The sequence below is a fragment of the Oncorhynchus kisutch genome, linkage group LG18 (assembly GCF_002021735.2).
Source record: "Oncorhynchus kisutch isolate 150728-3 linkage group LG18, Okis_V2, whole genome shotgun sequence".
Lineage (NCBI taxonomy): Eukaryota > Metazoa > Chordata > Actinopteri > Salmoniformes > Salmonidae > Oncorhynchus > Oncorhynchus kisutch.
The window spans coordinates 23500184-23515574 of NC_034191.2; the positions used below are offsets into that span (position 1 = coordinate 23500184).

The 15391-nt window shown below is 41.4% G+C and overlaps 1 protein-coding gene and 1 long non-coding RNA gene across 5 annotated transcripts in view; one reads left to right on the plus strand and one right to left on the minus strand.

The window, feature by feature from the left end:
- Positions 1-2042: 2042 nt before the first annotated feature.
- On the minus strand, positions 2043-5010 carry LOC109909209 (uncharacterized). Of its 3 annotated transcripts, none has more exons than XR_004203946.1 (3): positions 4086-5010; positions 3524-3979; positions 2043-2072 (listed from the first exon to the last, which is right to left on the minus strand). It is a non-coding gene; the product is annotated as an uncharacterized LOC109909209 (long non-coding RNA). The 3 variants fall into 3 exon arrangements; XR_002257738.2 differs by lacking the exon at positions 2043-2072 and adding an exon at positions 2168-2215 and having other exon boundaries at positions 4086-5009; XR_002257737.2 differs by lacking the exon at positions 2043-2072 and adding an exon at positions 2426-2693 and having other exon boundaries at positions 4086-5007.
- A 4628-nt stretch (positions 5011-9638) lies between these two features.
- Positions 9639-15391, plus strand: part of LOC109909208 (CMP-N-acetylneuraminate-beta-galactosamide-alpha-2,3-sialyltransferase 4-like) — a 59421-nt gene continuing 53668 nt past the window's right edge. The window contains exon 1 of one of the 2 annotated variants that reach the window (XM_031796166.1): positions 9639-9709. The gene's annotated coding sequence lies outside the window, so the exon portion shown is untranslated. Of the gene's footprint in view, positions 9710-9795; positions 9964-15391 lie in introns of those variants that run through there. The other variant, XM_020508251.2, reaches the window with a different exon arrangement.

Consider the following 15391-nt stretch of genomic DNA (forward strand, 5'->3'; position numbering starts at 1 on the left):
TTACCAAAAATTAATATTTTGGTTTCATCTGACCATTTGACATTCTCCCAATCTTCTTCTGGATCATTCAAATGCTCTCTAGCAAACTTCAGATGGGCCTGGACATGTACTGGCTTAAGCAGGGGGACACATCTGGCACTGCAGGATTTGAGTCCCTGGCGGCATAGTGTGTTAGTAGGCTTTGTTACTTTGGTCCCAGCTCTCTGCAGGTCATTCACTAGGTCCCTCCGTGTGGTTCTGGGATTTTTGCTCACCGTTCTTGTGATCATTTTGACCCCACGGGGTGAGATCTTGCGTGGAGACCCAGATCGAAGGAAATGATCAGTGGTCTTGTATGTCTTCCATTTCATAATAATTGCTCCCACAGTTGATTGCTTCAAACCAAGCTGCTTACCTATTGCAGATTCAGTCTTCCCAGCCTGGTGCAGGTCTACAATTTTGTTTCTGGTGTCCTTTGACAGCTCTTTGATCTTGGCCATAGTAGAGTTTGGAGTGTGACTGTTTGAGGTTGTGGACAGGTGTCTTTTATACTGATAATAAGTTCAAACAGGTGCCATTAATATAGGTAACGAGTGGAGGACAGAGGAGCCTCTTAAACAAGAAGTTACAGGTCTGTGAGAGCCAGAAATCTTGCTTGTTTGTAGGTGACCAAATACTTATTTTCCACCATAATTTGCAAATAAATTCATAAAAAATCCTAAAATGTGATTTTCTGAATTTTTTTCCCTCATTTTGTCTGTCATAGTTGAAGTGTACCTATGATGAAAATTACAGGCCTCATCTTTTTAAGTGGGAGAACTTGCACAATTGGTGGCTGACTGAATACCCCACTGCCCCACTGTAAATACAACCACTATATATATATATATATATATATATATATATATATATATATATATATAGGTCAAACGTCAGGACAAACTGATTTCCACATGAGAGGAAGTGAACTAAAGGGTTGAGCATGTTTAATGAAGTTGGTAAATGTAAATCAAATCCAATGTTATTTGTCACATACACATGGTTAGCAGATGTTAATGCGAGTGTAGCGAAATGCTTGTGCTTCTAGTACTGACCATGCAGTAATATCTAAGTAATCTAACCTAACAATTTCACAACTACCTTATACACACACAAGTGTAAAGGAATGAATACAAATATGTACATAAAAATATATGAATGAGCGATGGCCGAACGGCATAGCCAAGATGCAGTAGATGGTATAGAGTACATTATATACATATGAGATGAGTAATGTAGGGTATGTAAGCATTATATAAAGTGGCATTGTTGAAAGTGGCTAGTGATACATTTATTACATCAATGTTTGTGATGGCTGTTTAACAGTCTGATGGCCTTGAGATAAAAGCTGTTTTTCAGTCTCTCGGTCCCCGCTTTGATGAACCTGTACTGACCTCGCCTTCTGGATGATAGTGGGGTGAACAGGCATTGGCTTGGGTGGTTGTTGTCCTTGATGATCTTTTTGGCCTTCCTGTGACATCGGGTGGTGTAAGTGTCCTGGAGGGCAGGTAGTTTGCCCCCGGTGATGCGTTGTGCAGACCTCACTACCCTCAGGAGAGCCTTACGGTTGTGGGCGGAGCAGTTGCCGTACCAGGTGGTGATACAGCCCGACAGGATGCTCTCGATTGTACATCTGTAAAAGTTTGTGAGTGGTTTTGGTGACAAGCCAAATTTCTTCAGGCTCCCGAGGTTAAAGAGGCGCTGCTGCGCCTTCTTCACCATGCTGTCTGTGTGGGTGGACCATTTCAGTTTGTCCGTGATGTGTATGCCGAGGTACTTAAAACTTTCCACCTTCTCCACTACTGTCCCGTCGATGTGGATAGGGGGGTGCTCCCTCTGCTGTTTCCTGAAGTCCACGATCATCCCCTTTGTTTTGTTGACATTGAGTGTGAGGTTATTTTCCTGACACCACACTCCGAGGGCCCTCACCTCGTCCCTGTAAGCCATCTCGTCATTGTTGGTAATCAAGCCTACCACTGTTGTGTCGTCTGCATGACATGGCTCTCCAGCATGACAATGCCACCAGCCATACTTCTCGTTCTGTGCGTGAGTTCCTGCAAGACAGGAATGTCAGTGTTCTGCCATGGTCAGCGAAGAGCCTGGATCTCAATCCCATTGAGCAGGTCTGGGACCAGTTGGATCGGAGGATGAGGACTAGGGCCATTCCCCCCAGAAATGTCCGGGAACTTGCAGGTGCCTTGGTGGAAGAGTGGGGTAACATATCACAGCAAGAACTGGCAAATATGGTGCAGTCCATGAGGAGGAGATGCACTGCAGTACTTAATGCAGCTGGTGGCCACACCAGATACTAACTGTTACTTTTGAACCCCCCTTTGTTCAGGGACACATTATTCAATTTCTGTTAGTCACATGTCTGTGGAACTTGTTCAGTTCATGTCTCAGTTGTTGAATCTTATGTTCATACAAATATTTACACATGTTAAGTTTGTTGAAATTAAACACAGTTGACAGTGAGAGGACGTTTCTTTTTTTGCTGAGTTTATAAAGAAAAAACAGTTTGGGTGCATCTCGTCTCCTATTTGAGTCTGGCCACAGCACCTCCTCAACATCACAAGAGCTGTTCTCTCTGGCTAAACAGTGGGGAAAGTAGCATCTGAAGTGGTGTATCCAGCCCTGGCATGCTCCCTCATGTCACCACAGGCCTCCTCAATCACCTGGAGAAGGGATATGCGATTATATACCTTCCAACACCATGCCGAAAATAACTCTTCAATTGGGTTTAGAAATGAAGAATATGGTGGCAGGTTGAGCATCAAAACTTGCGGATGGTCAATGAACCAATTGCAGACTAGAGCAGCACGGTGGAAACTTACGTTGCCCAGATGGCAACAAACCTGGACTGCTCTGGCCCATTCCTCTGGTCATTGGGAATGAGGATATTATGCAGGGTGTCAAGGAAGGTGATAATGTGGGCAGTATTTTAAGGACCAAGAGTGGCATGATGAAGGACACCGTTCTGACTAATGGCTGCACCCATTCTGATGTTGCCACCACACTGTCCAGGGACATTGACGATGGCGCGGTGTCCTATGAGGTTTCTTCCCCTGCATCTTGTTTTGGCTATGTTAAAGCCGACCTCATCAACGTAGACGAAATCATGATGCTCTGCAACAGCATCTAGTTCCATAACTCTGAAACTGTCACGTTCTGACCTTTATTTCCTTTGTTTTGTATTCATTATTTAGTATGGTCAGGGCGTGAGTTGGGGTGGGCAGTCTATGTTTGATTTTCTATGATTTGGGGATTTCTATGTTTCGGCCTAGTATGGTTCTCAATCAGAGGCAGGTGTCATTAGTTGTCTCTGATTGAGAGACACTTAGGTAGCCTGGGTTGCACTGTTTGTTTGTGGGTGATTGTCTATGCTAGTTGCTTGTGTCAGCACAGGTCTCATTTATAGCGTCACGGTTGTCATTTTGTTTATTGTTTTTGTATAGTGTTTCAGTGTTTAGTGTTTTCTTTATTAAAATTAATGATGAACACCTACCACGCCGCATTTTGGTCCTCAGATCCTTCTCGCCTCTCCTCTTCAGATGAAGAGGAGGATCACCGTGACAGAAACAGACAAGACATTATTGCATGACAGTATGAATAGACAGAGCAGTCAATATGTAGCACAATACACTGGAATATAGTACCAATGACAGGATAGTATAGCTTACTTGTACGTACTCATAGCGCGGTTGTTTCACACTGTCAGAATTTCGCTCAAATGGTACTCTGTAGAGCTGCTTCATACAAATCTGATGGTGTTTCAGGAGACGGCCAAGTCCGGATAAACTCACACTATTTATGTTACTGAATGTTGTGTTGTCAGTGATGATGTGGGGTTGCAGTTGTCATTAACGTATGCGGTTGTTTAAAATGACCATATTCACTGTGTTGGTCCTGCTCTGCAGTGAACAGACAGTTTCTTCCACCATTGAAGGGTTGTCTAGCAATTCTGCAAAAACATGCGAATGGAAAGGGTGCAAGATTTATTTCAGTATGAAATGGTAACTGTAGTGCTGTAAGTACAGTAGCATGGTATAGAGGGTAGGTTTACTTACCTGTTCTCCGAACGACACTTGCTGCAGTGTAGCGGCTCAAGTTAGGCTGGACCCTCTGCCCAGCCTCCCTGAAACTCAACCAAAACAGCCCGTATCTCATCTGTGATTGTTCTCCTCGTCCTTGCCCTCCTTGTTCTCCTCGTCTGAAGATTAGGCACATGACTTGGCCTCAAGTACCACTTTAGTGTGTAAGCAATTGTAAAACACTGTAAACACATCACATGTAGGCCACAGCTTTTCTTAGGAAGTTGTGGCTAAAAGGGTTACTGCATGACTCTCTTCCTGTTGCGGACATTTCATTCTAACTCATACAAGAATAATAACGTTACATTTGCAGTTCCAGAATTGAGGATGTACAACCAAGCAACGTTAGCCTACGCAAGGAAACAGGCTACAATTGGAATACTTTTAGCATGGGTCACCACCACTCAACACACCCTGTAACTCCTCTGAACACAAATCGCGTATACCCAAATACCTCTCTACAGCTGCCACCACAACGTCTACTATATTTTCTGTGATTTCGGTTCCATTTCCACGTGGATTACTCTGATATGCTGCTACGCAGTTCAAGTACTGGCGTTTGTTTGTCAGCGAGCCAAATATGGTAGTCGTCACAGCCACAAAGTCATACAAAGGATTACTCTTTCCGGTTGCTTACATAGTTCGCAAAATTATTTGATTCTAGCTCAGACAATAATAATTCCCACAGCCACAAAATCATATAATGGATTACTGCGTGACTTCTATCCGGTTGCGTACATAGTTCCCTCACGGCTCTTGATAGTATCACTGATGTTTAATAAGTTTACGTATCATTCTCACTGCCTTCGTCAGAGCTTTTGTGAATTTCTTGATTTAAAAAAAGAAAAATTACACCGTTATGTAGACATAGCCCCACCCACATCCGTTCCACACATCAAAGGGTGTTGGAGCGAATGTAGAGCCCATCGATGTTCCATTCGTTTGGAGGAAGTATTCATCATCACACCTAAAATAGTTATACGTCATAACATATTCAGCCAGCTCTAGAAGGAAGTATGTTGGTGGATATTCATTAGTATCTCTGTCTCCCAAATAGTGCACTAGTGCTGCTAGTACATGCATGGACCTATGGCACATTTGCAGCAAAGATATTAATATTCAGGTTTTGAGATCAGGTTGTTTAATAGGACTCCAGATTAGAGCATATATCCCTTTGGAACACCTGCGTGGGATCAACACTCAGTTTTCTATAGAAACGTTCATTACTGAGTTGTCTCTGAATTTCTTCTTTATATTTTTCATAGTCTAAAACAACCACAGCACCTCCCTTGTCTTCAGGTTTTATAACCAAAGATCTTTCATTAATTCATTGAGTGCCTATTCTTCTGTTCTAGTGAGATTCTTCTGAATGTGGTTTGTTTGTCTCGTATATACTGACATGTCTTCTTGTTCAACTTACCTAAAATAGGTATGAATTAATTAATTAAACAGATCTACATTACAATTTAATGAGAGAAATTGTGCATTGTGGGAACCAAGACATTTAGACAAACTGAGCTGCAGCTGCTAGATTCAGCCTCCTCTTTTTCTGCTGAGAGTATCAGGGAAACTTTTGCTCTTATATTTGCAAGTTATGACATTTTTTGTAGTTACAAAGGTTGTTTACATTTTTAAAAACTTAATTCATGAGTGTTCATGTTTTATGTGATCAACTTTCTGTTATGTGCTTAGAACAGCACATCTATTAAAATTAATTAATTAATCAAATGTGAAGGATAGAACAGGTTCAAAATTGCAATAGTCTGGAGAATGATGTCAAAAGCATGTATGGTAAATTGAAATACTTTTTTCCTAAACCACATATAGTGTATAGTTAATCAACTTGACAACAATAAAATCTATTCACAAACTTGATATTTATACAAGATCAAACTTGTCTGTTTTGATAAACAGTTATTCTGTGAAAGGACCAGTACTCAGTTGGCATAATTGGTGTCAGAGGAATGCCCCAAAAATTGTCAAAGACTGTCACGCCCTGGCCATAGAGAGGCTTTTTTTGTCATAATGCTTTGTAGTCCATGGCAAGTGATGACTCAGGAAATGTGATAACACATTTTCTCTCTAACAAAACAAAATATATATAAAAAAACAGTTTGGGGGAGGATCAACTACAATGACAGAAAGAGTGAAAATAAGGGTACATGTTAAAATGGTTGCAGTTACCCTTTAATGGCATCACTGTAAATAAGAATTTGTTCTTAACTGACTTGCCTAGTTAAATAAAGGTTAAATCAAACATTTAAATTTCAACCTGAACTGGAAAGGAAATAACAACACTTGTTCTTAGTATCTACCACTAGGTGGTATACGTCTGCCACATTTCATCACTGGAGAATGTTTTACAATTAAGGAATGTTTATAAGAGATAGTTTTTGCAGAAAAAGAATCAGCAGAATGAAATGTCACAATACCAACTACACAACACATCAGCAGACACAACACATAACATGAAGCATCATACTTGATCAATTTGTATTATAGCATTACATATTCATTTCTATTCCCAAGTACCATAATCATTTTCCTTGGCTAGAGAAAATTATTTGCCAGGGTTTCCATTGACTTCCCTGCAGTGTTGTAATTAGGGTTCTGAGGCAGATTGATTTAGAATTTAAGTGGGTTTAGCTAAGCTTATCTTGGAGGTGGATATTTCAAATTACTTTTGAATAAGACAAAGGAGAAAAAGGAGATGATTGTGGACTACAGGAAAAAGAGGACCAAGCACGCCCCCATTCTCATCGACGAGGCTGCAGTGGAGCAGGTTGAGAGCTTCAAGTTCCTTGGTGTCCACATCACCAACAAACTAACATGGTCCAAGCACACCAAGACAGTCGTGAAGAGGGCGTGACAAAACCTATCCCCCCTCAGGAGACTGAAAAGATTTGGCATGGGTCCTCAGATCCTCAAAAGGTTCTACAGCTGCACCATCGAGAGCATCCTGACTGGTTGCATCACTGCCTGGTATGGAAACTGCTCGGACTCTGACCGCAAGGCACTACAGAGGGTAGTGCGAACGGCCCATTACATCACTGGGGCCAAGCACCCTGCCATCCAGGATCTCTATACCAGGTGGTGTCAGAGTAAGGCCCTAAGAATTGTCAAAGACTCCAGCCACCCTAGTCATTGACTGTTCTCACCACAAGCGATACCAGAGCGCCAAGTCTAAGTCTAATAGGCTTCCAAAAATCGTCTTCCCCCAAGCCATAAGACTCCTGAACACCTAATCAAATGGCTACCCAGACTATTTGCATTGCCCCACCTCCACCTCCCTCCCAGTCTTTCCTCTTTTACACCGCTGTTACTCTCTGTTGTTATCATCTATGCATAGTCACTTTAATAACTCTACCCACATGTACATATTACCTCAACTAACCAGTGCCCCCACACATTGACTCTGTACCGGTAACCCCCTGTATATAGTCTCACTATTGTTATTTTACTGCTGCTCTTTAAGTACTTGTTACTTTTATTTCTTATTCTTATCCTTAATTTTTTGTTTTTAATTTTTTAAACTGCATTGTTGGTTAGGGGCTCATAAGTAAGCATTTCACTGTAAGGTCTACACCTGTTGTATTCAGCGAATAGGCTGTTAGAAAGGATGAAAAAAATGGTAGTGTTCTGGTAATAACCACATTGACAAACAGGACAGTTTTCATCAGTGATCTTCATAAAATATGTATTATCTATTTATTACTTCCATTGAACCTGTGATACTGTATGTGTGAAATGCAGGGGGAACACATCTTGTTAAACCATTAATCAATGTGGACAGGATACAAAGTTATACAAATATGTTTCCCCTACAAAATGTATTTTAATTATGTGATCTCTGCTATGGATTAAAGCAGATTAACAGGCATTTGGAATTAAGCTCTTTGTAAAAGGCCCTCCTCCAAAGGTCCCTTTTGTGTTTTTTTGGGGTCCAAGACAACTTCGTGTCACGAATGAAAATCGAGATTAATCTCTGAAAGGCACAGCTGGTCTAAGAAGCTTTTGTTGCTTCATAACATTTCCAGGATCAAGTATTGCCAATGAGAGGGAGATATGAATATCCACCTTCTACAGAAGCCACCATTTCCCTGCTAATTTAATCTTATCTATATGATAAGGTCTAAGTCAATACTAGGGCAATATGCAATAGCAATAACTTTGGAAACCACAGTGAGGGGTTGCACACAGTACATATGACCTAATTACTATTACCTTAGTCAGGAATGCTTATAGGCTGTACTATGAAAATTTGTTTGATTTAAAATGGAAAATAATATTCTGAGATGCAATACAATGAGATTACATTTGGATGGTTTGGGATATGCGTTTCTTCCAAGAGAGGTGTTTGGTTTGATTTAGGGTGCAGCAGTAAAACCTGATCAAGGATGTGAGAAGAGTTGGACATGAAAAAGTGCAGGAAAACCCCTCAAATAAGATGCAAAATGTGTGTCGACAACTTAAAGCATGCCACACCAAGCAGAGAAACCACAGCAGCTAGGGCCAGACGATGGCTAGCTGGTTTGTTCGGGACCACCAACAGCATGGAAAAGCACTCAGAGCTGTGGTTTAAATGGTGGTCATACGGGGTGGAGCAGCAACTTTTCAAACTGCAATGACTGTGCTAGACTCAGGCTCTCTCCCTCCACACAGCCAAAGCAAACAGTTGAACTCTGATGGAGGAGACTTTAGTTGTGTGGGTGATGGATGAGTTATAGGATGATCCACTACTTTCTGATACTTTGAAACCTGGGGCATGGGGCTGTTTGTATCAAGCGTCTCAGACTAGGAGTGCTGTTCTAGGATTAGGTCGCCCCTGTTCATTCAATCTTGTTCATTGTGGTCTAAAAGGCTAAACTGTTCCTAAATCAGCATTCTTACTCTGAGACACGTAATACTTTCAGCCCCAGGAATCTGGTCTACCCAAGTGAAGAACTGTCCAGAATGACGTTCTTCCCTTTTCAAGGGATGATTCATAGCCAAGCACCCAAAGACAAATACAGATGAGACTGCAAGATGTAGATTACTGGCACTTCAAATGGACTTCTCCCACGCAGTTACAACCAAACAGAGACCGGAAGTCCTGTCTGTTTTTTACTGTGCCCTGGAACTACCCTTGGCAAAGAATAAGAAAACATTTGCTCACCATTTTATTATTGTCTTTCAACATTTATAGTCTGTCATAAATACAAAGTTCAATGTCCAGTCAAAACAAATCTTATGCTGTCAACTGTGGGTGTTACCAGTAATAGTATTGGCAACAGCGATTTTCTCTTCACACTAAAATATATTTTTTGTTGTTGAAAAAATAGGCTATTATAAAATATGATGACTTGAGAATGTGTGAAACTGTTTGTAGTTCACAGAAAAAGCACATTTAGTTTTACTTAACTTCAGAACTTATTTAAATACAAAAAGCATGCATATCAGCATTCAATCAATCAATTGATGGATTCTTTTCTGATGGTCAATAACTCAAGAACTGCATAAGCTGCGCATGCGTCCAAAATACATATTTTGAAAAAGGGTACGCGTTGTACTGATTTACGTTCCAATGGACCGTGCAATCTGCCTGCGGAGATGGCAGCCAGGTAGATTATTGCCAACCAATTATTATTTTGCTATGGAAAATGTGTTTACTTCTCAAATGTGGTATGTGGCCATATGTTTTCAAGTCGTGTAGGACTAATCAATGAAAGGGATACCACGGCGCCTCCCACTCGGTGCATAAAAACGCCTATTTCTTGCATCTCAAAGACAGCTTTTAACGTTACTAACGTTAGTTTACTTGCCTATGATATTCTGTTTGTGCTTCGGATTGCCAAATGTGTTAACTACATTGCTGGTAAGTGAATTTACGTGAGCTTTTTCAAGCTTTTTTTTTCTCGCAACCACAGCTGCCAAATACTGGGCTAGCTGGCTAATTTGAATCATTCAGAAAATAGCGGTTCCATGCCCAGCAATCGCATAGAGGCAACTAAAATCTGTTTATTTTAAAATGTATCATTTCTTTAAAAGTTCCCATTGTATACTTTTATGAAAACATTCAATTACTTTGACATCTGTTTGCGAATGGATTTGTTTAGCATAGGATTGATACTTTAGCTAATAATACATTTGTCAATTTGATGCTGTTGGTTGGTTGGCAAGTTACATCACATCAATTGAGGCAGAAACAACATATTTTTTTATAAATTATGAAAACAAATAATTTGTTGGAAATGCTTTCCAAAAATTAAAAGTGAAAAACAAGTGCAACAAGGCTGTTTGATGGGTTCACAATTGTTCTAGGAAAGTTTGCAGAATGGTTGTGGAAGTTGAATGGTTCTGGAACATTGAAAATGCGGTGAGGTGGGAGATGTTATCCTTTCATCTTCTCCTTCCTATAATCTCCCTAAGCAGTGTGTTAACAGATTCTTGAGAGTGTCTATTCTGTGTTGATTCCCCACATGCTGTCTGTCTGTCAGCAGCTCATAATCCACTGTCTTTATCACAGTCAACACACCTATATTTTAGGTTTAATTAACAATATTTCTCTCAGCCACATGGCAAAATGTGTAGAATTGCAGGAAGTGAGTTGCGTTCAAACAAAAAATACATGTATTTTTTAGGGGGGGCCTACCCAAATTTATACAGGCCCACCCACCAATGAATTTTTGGCCATACCACTGATCCATGCCCACTTCATTCACCATACTACTAATCTGGTGTAGGATGGCTGGTAGCCTGGTAAAGGTGTGGTGTTATCAAAGAACGGAATACAATACCGTACCGATGCCAATTGTCTCAATAGACTGGCAATCACAATGGTTTCTTTGCAACAGTGGAAACATTGATTAATGTGTTCTCATAGGTGTCACGGTCTTCCTCCTCTTCATCTGAAGAGGAGAGGTGAGAAGGATCAGAGGACCAAAATGCGGCGTGGTATGTGTTCATGGTGAATATTTAATTAAAGAAAGTACTGAACACGGGGCTCCGGCAGCGCCGGACAGGCGGGAGGCTCCGGGTAGACCTCCAGGAGGCTTGGTGTTAGGAGGAGGCACCTGAAGGATCGGGCTGTGGGGGAGCACTGGAGCTCTGGTGCACAGCCTTGGCACCAATCCCCCAGGCTGGATCAATACTCTAGCCCGGACCCTCGAGTGCAGGCACAGGTTGAACCGGGCTGTGGGTAAGCATGGGAGATCTAGTGCCTACTTCGCGCACCTCTCCCTTAGGCTCCACTCCCACATGTACCCGGCACGAGAGGAGCGCAGGCATAGGACGCACTGCACCCTCCCAGCGCCCCGGAAACACAGCACGCAGATTCGGCGCAGGATACCCTGGCCCGAAACGGTGTACCGGCGACCAGACACGCTGAGCAGGCACCATACGGCCTGGCTGGATGCCCACACTCGCATGACACTCTCGGGGGGCTGCCCTATAATGTACCGGGCTATGGGCACGTACTGGCGACACCGTGCGCTTAACCGCATAACACGGTTCCTGACCAGTAACGCGCTGCTTATAATAAGCACGAGGAGTGAGCTCAGGTCTGCTACCTGGCTTAGCCCCACACCTCATGTGCCTCCCCCCCATTTTTACCTGTCGCGCTGCCATGCTGCCTCCTCATATCGCCGCCGCTCATCTTTCGCTGCCTCGAGCTCTGCTTTGGGGCGGCGATATTCCCCAGCCTGTGCCCAGGGTCCCTCTCCGTTCAATATCTCCTCCCATGTCCAGGAGTCCTGTGATGCTGGCCCCTGTTGTTGCTGCTGTCGCTGCTGTCGTCGCTGTCTTTTACCACGCCGCTTGGTCCTTGGTTGGTGGGTGTTTCTGTAAGGGATTTCCTCCTCTTCTTCCGAAGAGGAGAGGCGAGAAGGATCAGAGGACCAAAATGCGGCGTGGTATGTGTTCATGGTGAATATTTAATTAAAGAAAGTACTGAACACTGAATACAAAAACAATAAACCAATAACGACCGTGAAGCTATAAATGAGACCTGTGCTTACACAAGCAACTAGCATAGACAATTACCCACAAACAAACAGTGCAACCCAGGTTACCTAAGTATGCTTCTCAATCAGAGACAACTAATGACACCTGCCTCTGATTGAGAACCATACTAGGCCGAAACATACAAATCCCCAAATCATAGAAAAACAAACATAGACTGCCCACCCAACTCACGCCCTGACCATACTAAATAAATACAAAACAAAGGAAATAAAGGTCAGAACGTGACAATAGACATAGGCCTTTCTCATTATCTATAGTTTCCTCAATCTACAGCCATGATAAGATAGCCAAGTTTTGAATTATTTATAGGTATCAATAACATTTTAGAACCAACAAACTAGGGATGCACGATATATCGGTGAACATATCGGAATCAGTCAATATTAGCTAAAAATGCCAACATCGGTATCGGCCCGATGTCTAGTTTAACACCGATGTTAAAACTTCTTAGGGATCAAATCCCGTTAACGGGATCGATTTGATAACATCCGGTGAAATGGCAGAGCACCAAATTCAAATTAAATTATTAGAAATATTTTACTTTCATACAATCACAAGTGCAATACACAAATTTAAAGCTTTACTACTTGTTGATCCAGCCACTGTGTCAGATTTCAAAAAGGCTTTACGGCGAAAGCAAATCATGCTATTATCTGAGGACAGAACCCCATCAAACAAACACAGACAATCATATTTCATCTCGCCAGGCGCGACACAAAACTCAGAAATAACAATATAATTCATGCCTTACCTTTGAAGAGCTTCTTCTGTTGGCACTCCAATATGTCCCATAAACATCACAAATGGTCCTTTTGTTCGATAAATTCCATCGTTATATCTCAAATGTCCATTTATTTGGTGCGTTTGATTCAGAAAAACACCGGTTCCAACTCGCCTGACATGACTACACATTATCTAATAAATGACCTGTAATCTTGGTCCAAACATTTCAAACAACTTTCCTAATCTAAATTTTTTTTTACGTAAGCAATCGATACAATTTTAGACGGGATTTTAGACTGGATAAACTGCGTTCAATAGCGGATAAAAACAAAGTGGAGTTAGCTTTCAGGTCGCGCACCCCAACCACAACAGAACACATGGCTATCCACCCAGATAGGAAATGGCTACTTCTTCATTACACAAAGGAAAAACATCAACCAATTTCTAAAGACTGTTGACATTCAGTGGAAGCGATAGGAACTGCAAGCAAGTGCCTTAGAAATCTAGATCCACATAGAAAACTTATTGAAAACACTGTCACCTCAAACAAAATAATTTCCTGAATGGTTTGTCCTCAGAGTTTCATCTGCCAAATAAGTTCTGTTATACTCACAGACATTATTTAAACAGTGTTAGAAACGTTAGAGTGTTTTCTATCCAGATACACTAATAATATGCATATCCTAGTTTCTGGACCTGAGTAGCAGGCAGTTTACTTTGGGCACGCTTTTCATCCGGACGTGAAAATACAGCCCCCTAGAGGTTAAAAACCAATGTCAAAGCTACCGTGCATACATTTATAACGTATGGAAAATGATGTAATGACTCCACATAAAATGTTGTGCTACATGTGCAACGCAGCATTCCTAACCTAGCCCACAATGTCTGCTGTGTGGATCGAGCAGTCAACAAGTGGAGTAGTCATTTGAAAGAGTAGACAACTCAAAGGCGAAATCCATTAAAGCCAAAATAATGGAATTCATTGCCCTTGATAATCAACCATTCTCTGTCGTGGGTGATGTTGGCTTTCACCAACAGGTCGTACACACTACCAGGTGCGCTATATTTCAGATGTTGCCCTACCGGAGGTACACAGTAATAGCGTCAGTGCTATTAGCTTCACGACATACATACTATGGAATGCCGTTTGGGTCTTTGTGTGTCAAAAAATATACAGTAGCACTGTCAAAGCTGTACAACAAAGTCTGCAAACACCGGCCACGAACTATGTGTTTACATTACCACGTTGGTAATAAAGCATCATTTGTTCGACTGCAACTTCTGGGGAAACTAGCTTTAGCTTGGTACCTAGCTAGCACCAATACATCCAGCCTGAAAACAATGTCCAGTAGAAACTGCAGTCATTTTCATTATTCTTAGCAATGATTTAGGATCTTTAAATATTAGCTAGGTTGCCACTTTGTTAGTTCATGAAAATAAATAGCCTGCCAGCTACTTCACCCTTTTGTTCAAAGTGAAAGTTATAAGCAGCCAGCTAGCCTCAGTTTTGTGTTGTGAAGCTAGCCACAATAAGGATTAGGCACAATAGTGGAATTTGCGGTTTTCCTTCAAAATAAAAATATGTCATTGACAGTGATGCAAATTAATACAAATAGTAGAATTATGCCATACTTTTATTTTGAAGGCTAACCGCAAAGTTCACTATTGTGGCTAATCCTTATTGAGGCTAGCTCCCCTTGATGGGTCCGACTAGCATTAATCAAATAAAAACAAATAAGTATGTCTTATAAATTAGGGTTATTTTAGATGACACTTAGCTATATAACTATAGCTACTGAAACAGATTATGTTGTTTTTGCTATATTTTTGGGGAAAAACATTGTTTGCATACATGAGATAGCTAGCTTTTTTCTGTTTCTGACCAGCAACCATCGTTGTGACATATGAAATACAAGTGATAGTGTAATCAATGTGTAATCACTACGTAAAAAATGTATGAACACATTAAATTGTTATGTGACGTGCAGTCATATTCATGTCCTGATTAGTCAATCAAACTTTTTGTCACATGTGCCGAATACAACAAGTGTAGACTTTACCGTGAAATGCCCTTACAAGCCCTTAACCAACAGTGCAGTTCAAGAAGAAGAAAATATTTACCAAGTAGGCTAAAATAAAACGTAACACAATAACAATAACGAGGCTATTTACAGGGTGCACCGGTTCCTGAGTCAGTGTGCAGGGGTAAAGGCTAGTTGAGGTAATCCGTACACGTATAATTGGTAGATTTGGATAGAATACACTCTACCGTTTCAAAAACTGTTAAAATTATGCCTTTGAGTATTACAGAAATTATATGGCAGACGAAACCCCAGAGGACAAACCACCCCCCCCCAAAAAAAAGATTCCGCCCACCACTGTTTCCAATGGCTTTCATGTTTATTATGTGGCGAAGTCCTCCCAGATTGTTGACATCTAGTGGAAGCCCTAGGAACTACAGTCTTTAGAAAGAGTTTCAGGCTCGTTTTTGGAAAAATTAGTTAGAAGTTGTAGTTTTTCTAAGTGGCTCCCATTTTGGCTATAGTGTTTCCATGCGC